Genomic DNA, 13,283 nt, shown 5'->3' on the forward strand with positions numbered 1-13,283 from the left:
CCAGCCGTCAGCCGTGGGTCGCGGCCCGCGTTCGGCGTGGCTGCATATTGACATTCCCGGTGCGCCATGCGGAACGGAATGCGGCCGCATACCGGCGGCGCGGCTCTGCCATTGTGCGGACCAGACCACATCACACGGCGAGCACCGTCCGCGCAAACTATTCGCCGCGCCACGCCGGCCAGTGGCAAAGCGGCGCAGCGACCAGAAACGCAAACACACGGGCGCAACTCGACGGGCCGCAACTCCGGCCGCGTGTGATCCGCGTCCGCTAGCGGCCCTCCGTCGTCGATGGCGGTGGCTGCACTGTTGTTATCGCAGGTGGCTGACTCCGCTCAGGAGTTGGAGAACGCAGCCGTCGCCGGCCGTTTCTCACAGGAATAACTCGCAAGCAGTCACTGGCACTTCACTTTCCGTCGGGCGATGATGTTTGTAGATAGAGCAGATGGCCGGATTGGATACGGATAGGCAAGCAAAGCGTTCTTGTCCCGTTCTTCTTAAAACCTGGCGATTTAAGAATGTCCACACCAACATCTACAAATACATGGTGGTTCAGTTGCCTTGCCGATGTTGTTTTATGCTACCCACAATGTTTCATCTGAACATTACCACACATGAAATTTTCATATTATCTCACACCATATGTAGGAACTTTAACGCAGTTACATTTTGTACTGGGAAACGTTTTCGCTGTAGGACATGGTTTGCGAGTTAGTAAAAAAAAGCATAAAAGTGACCTTTGAAAGCACCTCCGCCCACACGCTCATCTCTCACCAGTCAGTAAAATATCTGCAACTACATCTACACTACTCGCCATTAAAATTGCTACACCACGAAGATGACGTGCTACAGACGCGAAATTAAACCCACAGGAAGAAGATGCTGTGATATGCAAATGATTAGCTTTTCAGAGCATTAACAAAAGGTCGGCGCCGGCGGCGACACCTACAACGTGCTGACATGAGAAAAGTTGAAACTTCCTGGCAGATTAAAACTGTGTGTCGGACCGAGACTCGAACTCGGGACCTTGCCTTTCGCGGGCAAGTGCTCTACCAACTGACCTACCCAAGCACACAAGGTTGGCGCCGGTGGCGACACCTACTGCTTGGATAGCTCAGTTGGTAGAGCACTTGCCCGCGAAAGGCAAGGTCCCGAGTTCGAGTCTCGGTCCAGCACACAGTTTTAATCTGCCAGGAAGATTCATATCAGCGCACACTCCGCTGCAGAGTGGAAATCTCATTTGGGATGAGGAAAGTTGCCAACCGAATTCTCATACACAAACTGCAGTTAACTGGCGTTGCCTGGTGAAACGTAATGCCTCGTGTAAGGAGGAGAAAAGCGTACCATCACGTTTCCGACTTTGATAAAGGTCGGATTGTAGCCCATCGCGATTGTTAGCAGAATATGGAATCGGTGGGTTCAGGAGGGTAATACGGAACCCCGTGCTGGATCCCAACGGGCCGGCCGGAGAGACCAAGCTGTTCTAGGCGCTTCAGTCTGGAACCGCGCGACTGCTACGGTCGCAGGTTCGAATCCTGCCTCGGGCATGGATGTTTGTAATGTCCTTAGGTTAGTTAGGTTTAAGTAGTTCTAAGTTCTAGGGGACTGATGTCCTCAGATGTTAAGTCGCATAGTGCTCAGAGCCATTTGAACCATATTTCCATTTTTGATCCCAACGGCCTCGTATCACTTGCAGTCGAGATGACAGGCATCTTATCCGCATTGCTGTAACGGATCGTGCAGCCACGTCTCGATCTCTGACTTAACAGATGGGGACGTTTGCAAGGCAACAACCATATGCACGAATAGGTCGACGACGTTTGCAGCAGCATGGACTATCAGCTCGGAGACCGTGGCTGCAGTTACCCTTGACGCTGCATCACAGACAGGAGCGCCTGCGATGATGTACTCAACGACGAACCTGGGTGCACGAATGGCAAAACGTCATTTTTTCGGATGAATCCAGGTTCTGTTTACAGCATCATGATGTTCGCATCCGTGTTTGTCGACATCGCGGTGTTCGCACATTGGAAGCGTGTATTCGTCATCGTCATACTGGCGTATCACCTGGCGTGATGGTATGGGGTGCCATGGGTTACACGTCTCGGTCACCTCTTATTCCCACTGAAGGCACTTTGAACAGTGGATGTAACATTTCAGATGTGTTAAGACCCGTGGCTCTACCCTTCATTAGATCCCTGCGAAACCCTACATTTCAACAGGATAATGCACGACCGTATGTTGCAGGTCCTGTACGGGCCTTTCTGGATACAGAAAATGTTCGACTGGTACCCTGGCCAGCACATTCTCCAGATCTCTCACCAACTGAAAACGTCTGGTCAATGGTGGCCGAGCAACTGGCTCGTCGCAATACGCCAGTCACTAATCTTGATGAACTGTGGTATCGTGTTGAGGCTGCATGGGCAGCTGTACCTGTGCACGCCATCCAAGCTCTGTTTGACTCAATGCCCAGGCGTATCAAGGCCGTTATTATGGCCAGAGGTGGTTGTTCTGGGTACTGATTTCTCAGGATCTATGCACCCAAATTGCGTGAAAATGTATTCACATGTCAGTTCTAGTATAATATATTTGTCCAATGAATACTCATTTATCATCTGCATTCCTTCGTGGTGTAGCAATTTTAATGGCTAGTAGTGTAAATGATTTGTCTGCAGTTCACAATTAAGAGCCTGGCAGAGGCTTCATCGAGCCACTTTCTATTTCTCTACCGCTCCACTCTCAAAAAGCACGTGGGAAAATTCAACAGATAAATTTTTGTGTAAGATGTCTGATTTATCTTGTTTTATGATGTAGATCATTTCTCCGCATGAAGACTCGCGACAGTAAAATATTATCACATTCAGAGGAGAACCTAGGTGATAGAAATTTCGTGAAAAGTTTTCTCTGCCACGCAAAGCGCTTTTGTTTTAACGATTGCCACCGCAACCCACTTAACGTATACGTGCCACTTTCTCCTCTATTTCGCGATAATATATAAAGATCTGCCGCTCATTGGACATTTTGACTTACTCCGTAGATCCTATATGGTAAAGGATTCCATATCACACACCGATACTCTCGCATGGACGAACAAGCGTTGTGTACGTATTCCCTTTCGGAGGGGTACTCGGCTACGAATCTGTGGAGCGCTGATGGAGACTTCATTCTGACGAAAAGGTTCTGTGGAAGTGAGCGAAGTGGCGCTGATATTTCTGCGTCATTTCGATAGACAGTCGATTTTGATAAATGTATAGATTTATTTGTCATTTAATTAATATGCCGCAATTTATAATTTATGTTAAACATAAGTTTCTTTAAATTTAAAGCATGCTACCTTAACACCACTACAAATAATTACACTATTGATCTGGTGCTACGGATATTTATGTTACTGTATTATGAATTTGTGTCTTGTAAATTTGGGTGCTACTTCATAACATACATGACACGCCTACGTGTTATCAAGTGAAGGTGTGTGAATTAATGAGAATTTCGCCCTCATTTAAATATATGGCCGAAAGAGTCAGCCTTCAGGAATCGTGAAACAAACCCTGTCGTCCAGGACCCTATGCTACAAAGAGTGCAGATTCGCCACGAGATCGGGAAGTTACCGGCGTCTATTGTGAATGAGGCCTAGGTGCTGTAGTGTGTGAGTGAGACAGATGAGAGAACCTACATCATAGGGAAACCCCGTAGAAGCCGTTTGTGGTCAGGGAGAAGTAGCAGTATTAAATATGACGGACCTAAGATCGACCGCCGGCCGCTGTGGCCGAGCGGTTCTAGGCGCTTCAGCCCGGAACCGGTCGCAGATTCGAATCCTTCCTCGGGCATGAATGTGTGTGATGTCCTTAGGTTAGTTCTAAGTCTAGGGACTCGGTGACCTCAGATATTAAGTCCCATAGTGCTCATAGCCATTAAGATCGACCATAAAGATAAACATTTATGAAAACTAGTTAATTCTGTAGTAATTGAGGGTATGAAGTCACAGTAATTTTAATATACCATCCTTCATATGCAAGTCCATCATTAAAATGATAACTGTTGTAAATATCAAATATGTAACTTTATTTGTTTAAAAGATAAAATGAGCTTAAATTATCAGTATTTTCAGTTAAGCATCAGATCATCATTTCCTCAACACAAAACACATTGGACGATGACAGCAAGACACCTTATTGAATCATTAGGAAATAGAATATTTGTAAAAACTTCCTGGCAGATTAAAACTGTGTGCCGCACCGAGACTCGAACTCGGGACCTTTGCCAACTGAGCTACCCAAGCACGACTCACACCTTGTCCTCACAGATTTACTTCTGCCAGTACCTCGTCTCCTACCTTCCAGACTTCCCAGAAACTCTCCTGCGAACCTTGCAGAACTAGCACTTCTGAAAGAAAGGATATTGCGAAGACATGGCTTAGCCGTAGTCTGGGGGATGTTACCAGAATGAGATTTTCACTCTGCAGCGGAGTTTAGAAGGTAGGAGACGAGGTACCGGCAGAAGTAAAACAGTGAGGACGGGGCGTGAGTCGTTCTTGGGTAGCTCAGTTGGTCGCCGGCACGGTAGCTCAGCGTGTTCGGTCAGAGGGTTTAGCTACCCTTTGTAACAAATCAACGAACAACCTGAACGAATGTCGTCGGACGTCCACCATGAACAAATTCAACGAGAAATATAGAGCAAAAAGAAAAAAAAGAAATAGAAAGTTGGTAGAGCACTTGCCCGCAAAAGGTAAAGGTCCTAAGTTCGAGTCTCGGTCCGGCACACAGTTTTAATCTACCAGGAAGTTTCATATCAGCGCACACTCCGCTGCAGAGTGAAAATCTCATTCTGGAGAATATTTGTTGTAAAATTTAGTGCATGGTAGTTGCTTTAATTCTTTATTTTTTTATCAGAAAGTACGTTGCTGCAAGGCTACTGGCCCTGACATTCAAACTTAAGAAGGAAATAGTATTGGTTTTATGTAAAAGAATTTAACGTTTATTATGTAACGGATGTTACTTCATTTAGAACGTGAAAGTGGTCAAGCTTTGATTATTTAAATATGTTAAAATGTAAAATAATGTAGAATAAGCTGTAGCCAATCAGATGGACGGCTTCAAGAAAGGGAACTGCACGAGGCAGTTGAGCGAGGATATTCGGCGCGCGCGAAACACGGCCGGGGACTGGCAGAGGAAGACAGTTTGGATTGAGACGCGAAAGCGGACGGTCGGTCTTTAGGCAGCTAGAAATTGAAACGACTTAGAAAGTTTCGCGTTGTGTGCTATCGCGGGACTTAGTCTCTGAGCGGTCAATAGCAGGGGGCCTCGTGTGAACTCTAGCTTTTCACGTAGTGGTGGAGTATTGGACTTGGAATTCTCGATGAAATTGTGATTGATTGAACTGTGTCAAATGGATATGCGCTCGAGTGTAACAGCAACTCCAAATACGACCACTTTCGCTATTAGTTTGCTTTCTGATTAAGCATTTTCTAACGAAATCGCAACTGTGTGGCCTACATCATTAATGGGTCGTTAATTTAGATCCCGATATTATTATTACTGTTATTGCATGTTATATTAACTTTGTATTTCGCAAACTTGCCATCAGCCAGACAATTTAACCAAAGGGTCGCAAGTGTCTAATTTAAGACGTGTAATGCAACACGTGCGGTTCAGCCCCTACACGAGTTTGACCCAAGACATTTCGACGAAGAGGAACCGCATGTGAGCCCGAACATCTATGGGATACCTCCCATCTTCCACTGTTATTTTCCCCTTTTGGCTCTTGTACATATTGTATATTGCTCGCTTTTCCCTATAGCTTACCCCTATCTCCCTCAGAATTTCGAAATCTTGCACTATTTGACACTGTGGAACGCTTTTTCCATATGGACAAATCCTAAGAACGTCTCTTCCTTTTTCTTGCTTCCATTATCAACTTAACGTCAGAATCGCCTCTCTGGTGTCTTTACCTTCCCTAACAGATCCTCAGTTTTCTCTTCCATTCTTTTATATATTATTCTTGTCAGAAACTTGGATGCGTGAGCATTAAACTGACTTTGCGATAATTCTCGCACTTGTCGGCTCTTGCAACCTTCGGAATTGTTTGGATGGTGATTTTCCGAATAGCTATATGTGTCTGTAATTCAGCGGATTGCTGCTATTTGCTTTCTTGCGAACTGGTGCGGTTGTATATGATTATTAAGGGCGAGGCTGCTGTATCAGCATATTCTGAAAGGAACCTGTCTGGTATACAGTCTGAACCTGAGGCCTTCTCTTCCTTGTTTCAGGTCGCTTCGCTGTACCAAGAACATCTACTTCGAAGTTACTTATGTTTGCAGTTGTTCTTGTTTCGAATTACGGAATACTTACTTCGTCTTCTTTTGTGAAGGAATTTCGGAAAAGTGTGTTTAGTAACCCTGCTGTCATCAGTAGCACCACCATTGCTATCGCGCAAGGAAGGTATTTTTTGATTGCGTCTTGCCACTGGTACACTATACTTGCGATCAGAATCTGCCTTGGTTTCCTGCCGGATTTCGGAACAGATTTCGTTGTGCAAACTATTAAACGCTTGTTCGTGCTAGATTTGGAGCTTCAGTAAAACTTCATCAATCTTGAGACATTTGCAGTCTTTTAAACTTGACATTGCTTTTTCTGTTGCCCCTGCAATAGTGTTCTGACGTGTTTTGTGTACCTTGTGGGATGAGTACCATCTCTTATTAATTTATTTGGTATATGCCTCTCAGTTGCTATCGATAATATTTGTCTGAATTTAAATCTCATCTGGTCTACGTTTACATAGACCCAAAGGAAGAGAATTGTATCTTAGGAAAGTATCATGTGAATTTTTATCATCTTACTTTAATAAATGTATTTTGCGTTAATTTTTGCTGGGCTTGGACTTTACGGTATTCAGTATAGCTAAATCAACCTTGTGCCACCTTTCCCCTTGTCTGTCATATGCTCCGTAATTGGTCAGGACTGTTTGCTGGTAAGAGGTCCAGTAGTCTTCCCGTACACTTCGAGTGGAATCCTGAACTAATTATACAAAATCATTTTCTGAGAAAGCATTCTGTACGATCTCGAACGACGTTTTATGCTTTTTTTTAAAAACGCATATTTTCGTCAGAATACCGAGGGTATACTGATGTCAACACCAACCTTAATTGTATGAGTGGGGAAGCTATTTGAAATGAGACTCAAGTTTTTCTTGCAATGCTCAGCAACTGTACCATCTGAGTCGGGGTGTCGCTGATAGGGACCAATCATTAATTTTTTCCGGCGATTCAGATGACGCCACGGATGTCTTTTTCTGCATCCCGCAACATTATAGCTGATCTTAACCATGTCCGAGACTTTCATATTCTCTCGCTCGCTACGCGCTAACTATCACTCCTACATAAAAAGTGTACGGGACTTTTCGTAGGAAGTGTAATGGCACACTGGGATACGTTTTCGCTGGAGGCTACGTTGTCTGAGTTGTTACAAAAACGTACGAAACTGAGCCTCAAACGCATTTCCACCCCACACTTATCCCTGAACAGTCAGGGTTTCTAGTGTGTGATTTGTGACACTCCCTCCTATCACAGTACAAAAATTTCTGAGAAATCGAACTATTCTTGATATTCCACGTTTTTTGGATTCTATTGACTGGTATATTTCGCCACCAGAAAAGTCGGCTCTTTTGTTTAACATTATTGATTTAGATGTGCCCGAGAGGGTAATGAAAGAAAAACAACTTTTGTAAACGTCGCGCTTTAACTAATGACGGTGAAAACTCGATCCAAACTTAAGCTTTCAAGCACAGTATTTCCGTAGTCAGAAGTCCTGATAAGTGCAACGATATTGGTAGGGTTCCTGCACTTAACTTAGGATCCACTTAGCAACTAATAAATACACGAAACCCTCCGTTGCCAAATTTACCTTTATTGTAATTTTAATTAACGTGGAAGCCATAAAAACACCAAACGTTGAGGCAAAATGTACGCATCTAAAAGCTACTTAAAAAAGAATAAAATCACTTAAATTTGTTTCCGCAAGAGGAGAATACAACGTCTCAATTCGGACCTCGCTAACACTTACATTTTACTGACTTTAAATATAACAAGATAAATAATCATACATATGATGAGAACAAATGAATAACACCATCAATCTTTACAGATGAGAATACGACTATATCCGCGAAGGTTCGCTCCCTGGCAAGGGAGATACTTAACTTCAACATATAAGGAGATTACAGTAAGCTCTAATTCCACTCGACTAACGTAGTAACGATATAAGAGAGACAAATGTACTGAAGGAAGATAGCCGGATGTGCCGTAGTAAAAAGGGCCACTATCAATCCCGCCAGGACGCGACCCCCGTGAACACGTCAGTTTCAGCAACCTGCAACATACACAGAGTCATTTGTAGCTTCTTAAAAACAATTAACATGAAAAGGCACAACGCGTAACACACTAATAAAATATAAACGACTACTTGACAGAACTAGCTCCTCTTTAGACAAAGCAAACAGTAGAACATTACTAACACGTAAAATACTTCTAACCTATAACAAACTAAGGTACCACGTAATAGAATGTCGTCTTGAGCTCATAGAATACTCAGTTTGTCTTGCCTGTTTATAGGTCTTACAACTCAGCAGTGTCAGCTTAAGCAAACCCGCGAATACAAAACTCGAAATATGACAGGAATAATGATTGAAGCCACTGACAACGCTAGGCTGCCACACAGAGGAGACAATAGTAATTTACAGCGGCACGCAACCGACCTTACATCTCCAATTTAGTAAAACCAAAATAAACAATTTTGTGTATAATAATTACTCATAGTACCATGACAACCTCCGAATAACACTTATTACCCAAGGTAGGTGCTGGTATGGAAAGGCACCTTTAGTAACACAGAGTTCGAGTGTATTCACTTATTGGAAGGGTTTCAGCTTTACATCCCTTTCCACATAGCTCTCTGTTTACACACTTCTATAACTTCTGCAACTAAAGAAGGGCATACAAGTGCACATATAACTGACACAGATTTAAGCAGAATAAAACAGTACCTTAGCATGGCGCAAATGGCTTCATTTGCTTTACACGTGGGATATATTCACCATTCAGTAATTCCGAAATATATTCAGAAAAGCGTGAGAGCAAGACGTCGCCGTGGTATCAGCTATTTACTTCGCATAACTTCGTGCACAGACACAAGGCAGACGAAGAGTTTTCACATGCAACGGTGGCGAGCATCACACATTTCCTCCTTCACACCATAGACACATCTCATCTTCAATGGCCAGTAACAAAAACCTACACATGTTCTCGCAGCAGGGAAGCCTCAAAACACAACAGTGCACCAACGCGATACCAAACCCGAGGTCCCATCAAGTCACTGCCGGGATCTCTCGCTGATCCTGCCATAGCGTACAGGCGTCGTACGACAGGCCTCGCGGTAAACGTCAACAAACCACCTCCGACCCTGCAAATATCCACTCCCCTGTCTCTTTTCTCTCCCCGTTAACCACCCGACCACCGGCCTCAATCGCGGAAGGCGAAAATGGTGACCCTATAATCGATGGCAGCGATGCCATTCTAAGTGCGAGAACACTGGCGCCAGCCGCGCTACGGCTCAGATATAATTATTTACTTTACGCTGTTAGAATTCACAAGACTGTCTGGCAAGATTTATAGAAACACCAATTTTAAAATTTGTAACAGCTAGAACATTCCTGTGGCATAATAAGGCCAGTGAACGATCAATAAAAGAGGTCGAATGTGGGAAATAATTCGTGCAGTCACAGACTTTTGTACAGTGGTAGGAGGGAGTGCCATGAACAACGTACTACAAATCATAACCGGTGGGGGCTGAGTGTGGGCACAGAAGTGCGTTTGGAGGTCACTTTTGTTTGTCTTTCTTGAATAACTCGAAAAGTACAGCCTCTAGTGTAAGCGTATACCAGTACAAAATTTAACTACATTAAAGTTTCTACAAAAATGGTCCTGATTCAGTTTTTCTGTAGGACTAATTGTCCTCACGCACTGAGCGAGAGAATAGTAAAAACTCGCACATGGCTTTCGAAGGCCAGATACAACATTGTGGGTTGCATAAAACGACATGTCAGAATATCATTAATTCTTCTGCAGTCGGACTGTCCATTTAGCATCGGAGCGGAGATTAGTTGATCACATTTGTTGCTAGTAATGACCGTGTGACCTTAACCAATACGAAAGGTGATTAAAGTCAATATTACGAGTGTGTACTACTGACGTCTGCGAAACTCCTAAATGGTAATGGTTCAAGTTCCACGACACTTTTGGAAGTTATTACCGTATATCAGTCACTACGACCCCTTACTCTTACATGCATAATGTTGAAATCACAGTTTAACCTTACGTACACGTAGGTCCGTTACCAGTGGAGATTCTTCTAGTTACATGACACTATCAGCCCATGCTATCTTCGCACAGGTAGGCCTATCTATGGTCAGACGACTCGACTGGAGTAGCGGTTGTAAGTTTTACTCAGAGTATCCCAGAAGGAATGCCCAATATTCGCGGTTTTGTGACCGGAAAGATCATTCGGAGACAAAAATGTCTGCTAAAGGACTCTAAAATGCATACTTTAAGATCTAACAGCATCTCTTCAATCTCTCTACGGCGACCTCTTTGCTTTCCATATTTTGAGAGGTTATAGTATCGACCAAAACGAGAAAAAATTGTCTCGTATGAGTTCTAAAATATGCTAACAGTTTTAACAGTCAGTGAGTTCTAAAAATATACTATCTTAACAGCTATGAGCATTTTTTCATCTTTGCTACTGTGGAACACATCTCTTCTGACGAACAAGTACTCGTAGCTCTTAAGGTATGCTTTTTAGAGCCCAAGTTTACCAGACTTCTTGCTTCGAATTATCGTTCCTGTCATATCGCTGAGTATCCCCTTCGATACAAACCGTATTTGTCAATCAGTCTATTAGTGAAAACCGCATCAAAATCTACATGGTAATTCCTAAGATTCGTTTTCTCATGGAGACAGAAAAATGCAGCAGGCGACTCCAAATACCTACAAGGAGAACCATATATTGAGGCTAAACAATCCCTGTATCCGTATAGGCGGTTCAGAGGCGACCGAGTGTGCCGGGGCTTACGCCAGTTCACTACTACCAATGCCATGACGTCATAACGCACCAGTGATAAACATACAAAGGATTAAATAAAAACATGGCATTTCAGTCTCTGATCGCTATTTTTTATTTTCAATGACCGGTTTCAGGCTAGCCGCCCATCTTCAGATCATATATTGCAGTTACAGAGTAACTTGTCAGTACAGAACTAGCCTGAAACCGGTCATTGAAAATAAAAAATAGCGATCAAAGACTAAAATGCCATATTTTTATTTGAAGAACGATCGCGGAAATCCCGTTAAGACAATAATGTCTAGTTTTGATATAAAGGATTGCACCATAATCTAACAAAGAAATTGAAAATTGACATAACTTTTCCATACTTCAACAGTGTTTGCTCCAGTACATTAATGTAAACATTGTGTGGCCTCAGAATCATCAAATGAATATGGTAGGCAAAATAAACGAACTTAAGAAAAAATAAGTGGCACTGAACAGTAAGACCACAAATCTAAAAACTGTTCAGAACATGCAGATTCGTGTCACAAAAATTTTCAAGTTTCAACTTGATCAGAGCAATAATTTGGACAAAATCGGCGTTTTTTCGAAAAATTGAAAGGGCTAAATATTAGACTCAGAAAGATGAAAACTCGTCTGTAGCCTCAGTATTATGTAAAAATACTTAATATGTGACACCAATAAGCAACTTTTATTAGCTTTTAGGTTATTTTTTGAAAGCCAAATTTGAAACGAAAACATCGTTCTTCATGATAAATTAAGCTGGGGAGAACGGGGCTAGTTGGCATATGGGGTAAGCTGGCACACTGCTTCTCTTCCCTACCGTTGTGGGGGCTGAACGCCAGGAAGGCAACAGTCAAACTCTAAAACGACGTAGTTTCAGCCTGATGGGAACTCCCAGAGAGGAAGGACTTCATGCTTCTTGTTTTTCAGAAGGGTGAGTATTTTTTCTTTTCTCTCTCTAAGTTTTGTTATTCCCGAAAGCTCTAGAATATGTCTGGGAATTTTAATCAGCTGGTGATGGGCAGAGGAGATAATACAATTGTATTCAAGTGCTAAACTGATTCGTAAGACGTTCTGTGTAGCAGTGAGGCATCCATCTCGTCTAAAATGTGGTGTTGGAGCAACTTGGCATCTTGGCTCAAGGGCATGTTGGCATAGATCACGTGGTATATGCCAGCTTACCCCTCACACACATTTTTTTCATATATGTGTTTGCTGATGTTTTTCAACTACTTTCTGATACATTTTGCTGAAAGTTTGTCGTGAGGAAATACGAGAGAAAGACGGAACGAGCAAAGCATACTGCTCAAAACCTAAAGAATGCCACACGTGCTCACATTATCGACAAAAGAAACCTAGCCTCCACAGCAGAAGGATTCAACTTCACTGTACGGAGCTTAGCTTGATATTGCCAAAAAGCGAGAGAATGTGATGCTTCCACTGATAAAGTCCCTGATGTTCTAAGTGGATATAAAACTGCTAGGAAGGTATGTATTAGACAAGTGACATAACTTTAAAGGAAATGGTTATGTAAGCTTTTCCCTGTGGGCCTATTGAACCCCAGGGCCATATATCTAGCTGCTGCACATGCTTGTCATAATATCAGGTCCGGCAACTGATGATATACGTCGTATTTTGTGTTACAGCTTTTCCCTCTTGGACAGGAGTATCTGTTAAGTGAATAACTTAAGAAAGCCTCAGACATTTATTTCGGCTTAAGTCCGAAGAAGGTTAGAAAATTTGCTTTTCAATACGGCACCAAAAATGAAGTCAACGTACCACTTTCTTGGGAGGAAAAGAAAATGGCGGGACCTGACTGGTACGCGTATTTTGTGGAGAGGCATCAGAGTTTATCCATCTGAACACCTGAAGCCACAAGCCTAGCCAGGACACCAATTTTAATGTAGTAAATGTGAACAATTCCTTCAGTTTGCCCAAAAAGATTTGGGATCGACTGAAGTTGCAAGCTCAAGATATGTGGAATATGGATGAAACTGGGATCACAACTGTACAGAAACCAGACAGAGCAGCAGCACTGAATGGTTAGAAACAGCTAGGCGTATCAGTTATGTCAATGTGTGGTGTCTGCTCTTCTGCAGTTGCCCGAAAGCACAGACGCCAAGCATTCATACAAACGTAGCTTTCGCTCACCTAGATCAAGTTTAT

The 13,283-nt window shown here is 43.0% G+C and overlaps 1 non-coding gene across 1 annotated transcript; it reads left to right on the forward strand.

The window, feature by feature from the left end:
• Window positions 1-1,099: 1,099 nt before the first annotated feature.
• On the forward strand, window positions 1,100-1,173 carry Trnas-cga (transfer RNA serine (anticodon CGA)). Its single transcript has one exon. It is a non-coding gene; the product is annotated as a tRNA-Ser (tRNA).
• Window positions 1,174-13,283: the final 12,110 nt, after the last annotated feature.

The sequence above is a fragment of the Schistocerca serialis genome, chromosome 7 (genome assembly GCF_023864345.2).
Source record: "Schistocerca serialis cubense isolate TAMUIC-IGC-003099 chromosome 7, iqSchSeri2.2, whole genome shotgun sequence".
Lineage (NCBI taxonomy): Eukaryota > Metazoa > Arthropoda > Insecta > Orthoptera > Acrididae > Schistocerca > Schistocerca serialis.